The following is a 10,508-nucleotide window of genomic DNA, read 5'->3' as shown; positions in this document are numbered from 1 at the left end:
AGAATACTTACGCAGATAGATATGAAAAGTCTTTATTGCAGTTTGTGCCTATTTACATTCTATGGAGGCCAGGCGCGAACGCAGACCCAACAATTTTATTATACCATCCATATTTAAGTTAAAACATACTTATCAAAGTATTCTTATGTACATCTATATCAAAAACACTTGTAAACGTTGTTTTTTTTAATTTTAAAATTTTTATTTCCATATATTGTGGACAAGGCCCGAACGCAGACCCCACAATTTTAATGAACCACCGTTCTGCCAGATAAAACATACCCAATCCTGTGTCTCGATACATCTTCTATTATTATATGTAATCAGTTTTTTAAAATAGTCAACCATATAGGAGCCTCTTCATGACCACACACACACACACACACACACACACACACACACACACACACACACACACACACACATCAGCTTTATATTATACTAGCGGAGGGTACCCGGTGTTGTCATATTTTAGAGGTGGGTGTGGTCGGTAGGGGTTGGGGGTGTTAATGAAACCCTAAGAATAAGCAAAGTAAAAAAGAAAACAGAAAAACGAACGTTAAAACTTATCTGAAAAATAAAGCGGGGGTGCCCGGGGTGGGGGTGGGGGTAATCAAAACATCGAAAAAAAACACAAAAAAATAACGTAAGGCAAACGAACGATGTTAAATGTAAAAATCGAAAAAACAAAAAAGAAAACAGAAAAATGAACGTTAAAACTGCTTTAAAATATCTGAAAAATAAAAAACCAAAAAACGTGAAAAATGGTTAAATAAGCCTGTTTCGATATTAAAATTTAAAAGTAAATCGGTGGGTACCCGGGTTTTTTTAAGTGTGTCTGGTCGGTCGGGGTGGGGGTGTTAATGAAACCTAACAATAAGCGAAGTAAAAAAAAAAAATCAACAGAAAAACAGACGTTACGTGAAAAATGGCTTAAATAACCCTGCTTCAATATTAAAATTTAAAATATCGAGAAAAAAAGAAGACATCTCACACCACGATTCAAAGCCAAAACCTTTGGATAATGACCCAACGCTCTAACCAACTGACCTAACACGACGTAAATGAAATTGTCTCAGTTCTTCACATATTTAAACTAAATCAGGTTATGACGTCGTCTGACGCATGCGTAGAACTGATCTCGTCATGAGAGGACGGTTTTTGCTGACCCCCCTGGAGAAAATGTTGATTTCAGGATTAAAAGATTAACGTTTTTTGCCAATTTTTCGATATTTGTCGGGCAAAGTGTTGGCCTTTCATATGAGGCCAAATTTGTGAATTTTTGTTCAATCAGTCGAAAGTTTTTAGCAGACACACAAACATACACACATACATACATAATACATACATACATTTTCGCTTTTATATATATACTAGCGAGGTGTACCCGGCGTTGCCCGGGTGTTTTTCGGGGTGTGTGAAAAAAGCTGAAGCGTTGACGACGCGCAGTTGGAAAATAGTAAAGTGTTTAAAAAAAAAAACAGGTGCGTATTTTTGATTGACGTGACGGCGATAGGTATTCAGCAGTTATTTTGTGCAGGACAGTTTTGAATAAATGGGTTTGTTTGTTTTTAAAAACCCGCTCTCTCGTCTCGATATGACGAAGTCGACATTGAATAAACTGGCTTTCGGCCTGTTATTAGAGTTGAGTTTTGCTTTTTTTTATACCGAAAAGTGAATGTAACGCATGCCGATGCGGGAAATGTGGAATAATTAAGGTTTGAAAGTGAATAAAATTAAATAGAGAGGCGAGCTCCGTGGATAATTCGTAGATATTACAATTTATAGATGATATAACAAGTTTTAAGAAGTTGTGAAGCGAGCAAGCGCTTGTTTGAAAGAAGCCTTTCGTGGACATCGAGGAAAAGCGAACATACATACATACATACATACATACATTTTCGCTTATATATATATATATATATATATATATATATATATATATATATATATATATATATATATATATGTACATGTATTCATGGGTCATATGTATGCCTGGATATATATTTGTGTGTCTATGTCTCTGTACAAGTGTATTTGTAGGCATGCATCTGATGGCCTTTGTGACTATATGTATATGTGTGTCTATGTATATGCACATGAGTGAGCATATATGTACAGATGTAGCTATGCCTGGATTTATATACATATATGTGTCTGTATGCCTATACCCACTTCACACTGAAAATAAAGTTAAACATAGCCACTGCCCAAGGCAACATGTTAGGAGCCGCCCTCTATGTATATGAACCTAATAATTTTTAAACCTTTATACCCCATTTTTTTCATAGAGACTATAAAATAATCCCCATCCAATAAGCAAAGCAAATCAATACAGACCCATAAAAATTAAATCAACAACATTCATTTCGAACATAACTCCAACATGTCCACCTAACCTTGCATTATCTACACCCACTTATTTATCCTTTATCTACTCATTCATTTATCTACCCTAACTTTACCTTACTTACTCAGCATAAATACACGCATCTCTGTGTATATATGTATATATGTATGTATGTGTATGTATGTTTGTATTTTTATGAATGTGTATACTTGTATATGCTTATATATATTATATAACCCGCGCAGTATTAACTAAAATAACTTAACTAAATTAAACCATGAACTGACTTATTTATTTATTATTATTTATTTATCCTAACTTTACTTTATTTACTAGGCATAGATGTATACATGCCGGTATGCGTATGTATATATGTGCATGTGTGGATATGCATATATTTGTGTATATGTGTGTATATATATATATATATATATATATATATATATGTACCTATATGGGTATACATATTTATATTTTATAAATATATATTTTTAGGTAATTATGTATACGTGTGTATGAGCCCGTGCGTATGTGTGTACTTGGATGTATATTTATGTATGCATCTACTTCTTACTAGAGATCTGTATATCAACGTATATTTACTCGGTTGGGTGGGTGTATGTTTATGTATGTGTGAGCATGTACTTATATCTGTATATATATGCGAGTATATATATATGTGTACGAGAGTTGCGTGTATGTGTGTATATGTCTGCATGTAGACCCATGTCTGCATAGGCATTCTCTTTATGTGTATGTGCCTATCTGTCTACACATTGGTCTGTAATAGGTATGTAAATGTATTATACGCTCTTATGCGTGCGTCAACGTCTGTATTAACTCTTAACTATTTAAAAACAACCCACTATTAAATGAACAACGACCACGTAACTCTGGAACTGCAAAAAATGACAGCCGTACCAACCCCCTTCCCTCTCCCTCTCCGTCTCCCTCCGTTTCCTCCCATCTATCTCTCTCCCTCTCTCGCTCTCTCCCTATCATCTAATTAATATACCTTATCGAACAGGGAAAAAAAGTAGTCAAAATTTAAAAACCCAAAAATTGAAACACTTCCCCCCTCCTCTCATTACCCCCTCTCTTTCCTTATCTCTTTACCATCCTCTCTTCCCCTTCCACTCACATATCTCCACCCAAGCCTACCTGAATCTGCTACTCCCACACACACACAATACAACATAATATACTTTAAACTTAAAAACTGAAATATTGTCATTACCCGCCTCCTCCCTCTATTATCTCCTACCCTAACCCCCCTCTTTTTTTTTTCGTATTCCTCCTAAAAACAATTCTTCCTAATACTAACCAACCATTTTTGTAAGGTCTGACGGGGCTTTTAAATCGTAAACACGGTCCAATATCCGAAACATATGTAACCAAACAGATAAAACTGTAATAAAAAAAATAAAACATGACGTGAAATAACCCTCCCCATATTTCTTGGATGCGGCAATTTTATTCAATTTGAAGTACAATTCCATGTTTTGTTTTAAAAAATGGCTTTAATATGAATTCTAATATTAATTTTTGAATTAAAATTTTTCTCAATGTTTAATCAAATTTTAATTTAATTATATAGAAATGCATTTAAATCTAGCCTAAGGGATATTTCTACTATATTCACCTCAATATTATTGTATTGCTTTTTTTTCTAATGGTTTTAAATTGAAATAAATTGTAAAATATAAAAATACAATTCAAATCCAAATTTACAAAGCTACAAAATTAAAATTAGAATTTAAAATTTAAATAAAAAAGTAATTTTTTATTTAAATTTTAAATTCTCCCTCAGTTTTAATGTTTCTCAGCATCCGTTATAAATGTGTTTCCCAGAATATAAATGGCATTCCCATTATAAATGTATCACCGTTATCTTTCATCCCGATATACACTCTGAGATGTACACACGGTATATACATACACGCTGATAATTGTACACACGGTATACACACACACACAATGATATATTTGTGTGTGTATACACATGCACTGATACATGTACACACGGTATATACACACACACTGATATATGTACACACTGTATACACACATACATTGATATATGTACACACGGTATATACACACACTGATATATGTACACACGGTATTTACACACACTGTATATATACACATACATTGATATATGTATACACGGCATATGTACACACGGTATATATACACACACTCATATATGTACACACGGTATATACACACGCGCTAATATATGTATACACAGTATACACACATTGATATATGTACACGCAGTATACACACACACTGATACATGTACACGCGGTATATACACACACACTGATATATGACACACGGTATAAACACACACATATATCTTTACACGCGGTATATATAAACACATTGAAATATGTACACACGGCTACACACCACAATCTCTCGCCATTGTTTATGCTTATTGAACATTCTCTAGTAAAACGCGAACTTTTCTAAACGAACATTTCTTAACTGAGAATTACTTTAATATTCTTGTAAAATTATAATTCTATAAACCTTTTTTTCTCATTTAATCGTGTTTTTTATATTTTATCTACAATTGTGCTTGCTATTTTCCCAAGCTTTCATTTTCTTTGATATTTTATTTACAAAATAGTGTTGATGTATCTAGTAGTTGCTATTCTCCCGCTAATTCTTTTGGTACGCAAAATGTCATGTATTAAGTGATGTAGCAAAATCAAAAATATAGAAAAAAAAAAGTTTATTTTTACATTTTTGTCAAACGAATAAACATAAAATTACATGTGAAAAAACATTGTTGTTAGTTTTGTTATGTTTTTGTTAAAATTCCAAAAGTACGTCTTTTTTTAACTATGTACACACGGCTACAGTACACACCACAATCTCTCGCCATTGTTTAGGCTTATTAAACATTGTCTAGTAAAACGCGAACTTTTCTAAACGAACATTTCTTAACTGAGAATTACTTTAATATTCTTGTAAAATTATAATTCTATAAACTTGGAGTCTATATTCGTAACACCCTCCCCCTGACTAGAGAAATAAAACTAGAATCAGAGGACCAGGCCTTTATGTGCTTCAGACTAAATATGCAACACAATATTAGCTACTTGTATTTTCTCTACCGCTCTCCCTCAAACCAAGACTGTACCCTAATAAACAAAGTCTCAGACAGCATAGATATAGCACTCTCCCTCGATACTAGCGCACAAATACATGTATTTGGTGACTTCAATGTCCACCACAGTAACTGGCTAGGATTCTCTAATCACACAGACGTAGCTGGTAGCGCAACACATAGCTTCTCTATATCCCATTCCCTATCTCAGTTGGTTACATTTCCGACACGTTTCCCAGACCAGCAAGATCAACATGCCTCACTTCTAGATCTCTTTCTGACAACGGTTCCCAATGACTGTACAACAAATGCCCACAACATACTCCGGAATGCTGATCACGCTGTGATAATTGTAGAAATCAGCCTAAATTCTCGCCCTAAAACTGAAGACCCACTACTCAAAACAACGAGGTATTACAAAAAGGCTGATTGGGAAGCAACCAGGGAACTCATCAGAGATGCCCCATGGCAAAATATTTTTACTCTTCCAGCGGAACAGTGTGCAAATGAGACAACTGAATGGTTCAAAACTGCTATTGAAGCACATGTTCCCGCACGGAAATTCTATAGCAAGCCCCACTCTCCCCAATGGTTTACTTCTGCTTGTGCAGCTGCCATTTGTCAAACGCAGCATGCGTTCCGCAGATTCAACCGACATAAGTCCAGCTCAAATAAACAGAAGTTTATAAAAGCTAGAAATAATGGTAAGAGAGTGATAGAGACAGCTGAGACAGATTACTCTGAAACCACCAGAAAACGCATCGAAGCACAGAAATTAGGAACCCGGGATTTTTGGAAAATCTACAACAGCGTAGTAAATAATGGACAGTCAACTATTCCCCCACTATCAAACAATCATGAGGTTGCTTGCACGGCAACTGACAAGGCTAATCTGCTTGCCAGTCGGTTTGCCGCAAACTCCACACTGAACTCGGTACAAAAAATGCTCTGCCGAGGTTGCTCCAGTTCTGTCCAAACTTTACAATAAATGCCTTAACGAATCTTGTTTTCCCGACTGCTGGAAAACCGCCTCTGTGGTACCAGTCTTCAAGAATTCTGGTGAAAGAACTGACCCACTAAATTATCGCCCCATTAGCCAAAATATTTGAGTCCTTAGTTAATCAAGCCCTAGTCCAGCACCTAACAGCTGCTAAACTCCTGACTGACAAACAATATGGATTCAGGCAAGCCCGTTCAACAGCAGATACTGTAGTTTCTGAACGTATATACCGTTCATTAGATAAAACAGAGGAGGGTAGAGCGGTAGCCCTTGATATATCTAAGGCTTTTGACAGGGTATGGCACGATGGTCTTCTAAGGAAAATTAGATCATATAGAATCACTGGAAGAATTCATAATGTAATTAAATCCTTCTTAAGTAATAGAAAAATCAAAGTTGTCCTCGACGGTCGTACATCCAAACAGTATGACATAAATGCGGGAGTACCTCAGGGGTCTATCCTTGGACCTCTATTATTCCTGATATTCATAAATGACTTACCTGATAAAATTGTTTCGGAGATGGGTATATTTACCGATGACACTACTCTCTATAACAGATATGAGGGGAAAACAAATGAACACATATCCAAGGAAATAGCAGACACTCTAGAGGATGACCTCCAATCCGTAGGGGAATGGGGACAAAAATGGTTGGCCACATTCAATGCTGCTAAGACTAAGCTTGTTTCCTTCAATAACTACAAGAAACCTTCTCTATCACCAATAGTAATGGCCAAGAACACATTGCCCGAAAGTACTTCTTTTAAACTTCTCGGCCTAACGTTTACAGGGAATATAAACTGGAATAGATACATTGAGAGCATTGCCAAGGCTGCTACAAGGAAGGTTGGCTCCCTCTACCGTGCTAGAAAACTACTTACGCCTGACAGTATCCTATACCTCTATAAGACAACCATTCGCCCATGTATGGAGTACTGTTGTCACATCTGGGCTGGTGCATCTGCTGCTTGTCTCTCGCTCCTGAACAGAGTTCAAAAGAGAGTCGCCAACCTGATAGGTCCTGAACTGTCATCTAGGCTTCAGCCTCTGTCCCATCGACGAGATGTTGCATCCCTCTGCCTTTTCTACAAATACTTTAATGGTGAATGTTCTGACAAACTGCAAACACTTGTACCTCCCCGACGTAACTACCCCCGACAACCCGACAAGCTACTAATTCTCATCCCTTTACAGTAGAGATCCCTAGGTGCAAGAAAGCCTTTTACTCCAATAGTTCCTTCCCCAGAAAAAAACTTTTTTTCTCATTTAATCAAATCTTTTATATTTTATTTACAATTGTGCTTGCTATTTTCCCAAGCTTTCATTTTCTTTGATATTTTATTTACAAAATACTGTTGATGTATCTAGTAGTTGCTATTCTCCTGGTAATTTTTTTGCTACGCAAAATGTTATGTATTAAGTGATGTAGCAAAATCAAAAATTTAGAAAAAAAAGTTTATTTTTAAATTTTTGTCAAACGAATAAACATAAAATTACATGTGAAAAAAACATTGTTGTTAGTTTTGTTATGTTTTTGTTAAAATTCCAAAAACACGTCTTTTTTTTAATTTCAACTCATGCAATGGGTATAAATTCGATTTTTAATTCTTAAAGGAAACTAACGTTTTTATAAGTCTGTAAGTGGCGTACCGGGAAAATATTTGTTTCTAAAAAATAAAAGGGAATGAAATGTATTTTTACAAAATACATGAATCTAGCGAATAAAATAATTACACATAAAAATTTGGTTATTTTTATTTATTTCTGAGAGAGCATTAGTAAATTATCAGAATAATTTTTTTTTCATATTACATTAAAAATAATAAATTATATTAATATGTGTGCACGATGTTTATATACCTGTTTTCCTTCTGTCGTCACAAATACAACTTTTAAAAACATATTTTATATCATTTATATTAATTATCAGTGTGATTTGCCTAAAATAACCGTCTTACCAAAGCCAGTAACTATGCTATATTATCGATAACCTCGACGACGACGACGACGACGACGACGACGACGACGACGACGACGACGACGACGACGACGACGACAAAAACCATTTCATAAGGATATCATATATATAAAAAAAAATATAGCGTCTGTTGGCATTTTTTAAATTACTTCTCATGTAAGGGAGAATAACCCTTTAGATCGTAATTTTTTTATTTATTTTTGTTTCATCCGTGATTTGATATAATTAATGGGTACTTGTACAGTTTAATCAATACATCAAAAAATGAAAATATTGAAAAAAAATTTTATTTTACGTACTCGTTACGGAATAAAGTTTACATGCAAACATAATCACTAAATGTGATCAAGCAGTTTTTAAATTTTTTACCGAGGAAAATCAAATTTTACTGAGATCGATCGCGTAGCGGCCATCTTTTTTTCACTTAGGAGAAGGGAGCACCAAAGGGAGATAACTTACAGTTTGTCAAAATTTGACGAGTTTATTTTAAAACATGAGCAGAAAAATACTTAGATAATTTTTTTTTCAGTTATTTTACAAAGTTTTTGTGTCTTTTTTAAAATCTTTTTTGTTTTCTCCTTTGGTAATAATTATTTGCGTTTGCGTGTCACTAAAAAGCCAAACGACGACGATAGATCGATTTCATTCAAATTTGATTTGCCTCTCTAAAAAAAAGTACTTGATCAAATTAAATTACTTTCTTTTCGGAGAACTTCATTCGATAACGGGTACGTACAATATAACTCTATTTTTTTCAATGTTTTCGTTTTTTAATGTCTTGGTAAAACCATACAAGTGCCAATTAATGAAATACAAAACTGTTTGATTTAATTACATAAAAACGTTGTTGTTTGGTTTAGTGCTTTGGTTTGAATTCTAAAAGTTTTCATTCGTTTGTATTTGTTCTCATTGAAAAGATTATGAATTTATGTTGTTCACAAGTAAACGACCTTGACATTGAATATTACAATAAAATGTAAGTTCCGTTAAGAATTGAGGTATTTTGTAAAAATGTTGGTAAGTTTAAATTAAAGTAAATTATTTGTTATGGATTATTATTATTATTAGTGAATGAAAAAGTTGTGATATACTGATATTGGTGAGAATATTATGAAGGTATTTTAGTTTTTTATTAATGTTAGTGGTAAGTATATATAAAAACAGTGGTGGGCACCACACAAAAATTATACTCATCTGCTTCCGGTCCTTCGGGGCCTGGGCAGAGCGGGTGTCAAGCAAAGACCAGCAAAGACCATATGTGGGGGCAACACCACATATAAGACCTTGGTCAATGTAGTTGGTCCCCATTACCCCTTCACTCCTCACTTTAAACATCGGCTTTGTGCCTAATTTGCTCGGTGGGGAAGCAAATAAATAATACTTACCTGACATAGGTCAGGCCCTCCCTGGTCGTTCGGGGCCTGGGCAACAAGTGTCAAGCAAAGACCATATGTGGGGGCGACCCCACATATAAGACCTTGATCAATGTAGGGGAAACCCTTCATACCAATTGTCACTATCCAGACCCCCTACTCCCCGGGGAGTTGGTCCCTATTTCCCCTTCACTCCTCACTTTAAAAATGTGCTGTGTGCCTAATTTGCTCGGTGGGGGAGCAAATAAATATCCTTACCTTACGTATGGGTAACGGTGATCATTAAGGTCGTTCCCCCAGAGCGAGGCCCATCAATTGCACTGCGGTTGGGTTGACCTTTGCGATCGTCCCAAATGTGGACAACTCGGACGTGCTATTTCTAAGTGTGGGGTCTGCATACGTGCTTACCCCGATAATACAATCAAAATCAGAAATCCCTTCCTACTTCTTCCAAGAATCTCTCGCTCGTAGGTCTATACTCCCTCTGCTTAATCACCGGTCTCTGTAATACCAAGAAACGGGCCATTTCTCTCGGCCAGTTTATTATCCACTCCAATTTACACGTTCTGATTGTATCTAATTTGCATGTAAATGTTATCAATTTTTTTTAAAATATATTTACAAAACTTTTGAAGTTTTAAAAGAAAAAATATATATTTACAAAACATTTTGTTTGAA

At 35.1% G+C, this 10,508-nt stretch overlaps 1 non-coding gene across 1 annotated transcript; it reads left to right on the top strand.

Moving 5' to 3' along the window:
• Positions 1-10,080: 10,080 nt before the first annotated feature.
• Positions 10,081-10,243, top strand: LOC145249110 (U1 spliceosomal RNA). Its single transcript, XR_013863488.1, has one exon. It is a non-coding gene; the product is annotated as a U1 spliceosomal RNA (small nuclear RNA).
• Positions 10,244-10,508: the final 265 nt, after the last annotated feature.

Source organism: Euprymna scolopes, chromosome 27 (assembly GCF_053919585.1).
Source record: "Euprymna scolopes isolate OS-2025 chromosome 27, ASM5391958v1, whole genome shotgun sequence".
Lineage (NCBI taxonomy): Eukaryota > Metazoa > Mollusca > Cephalopoda > Sepiida > Sepiolidae > Euprymna > Euprymna scolopes.
The sequence above is the reverse complement of the archived record's forward strand: the minus strand, read 5'-3'. Positions and strand labels throughout refer to the sequence as shown.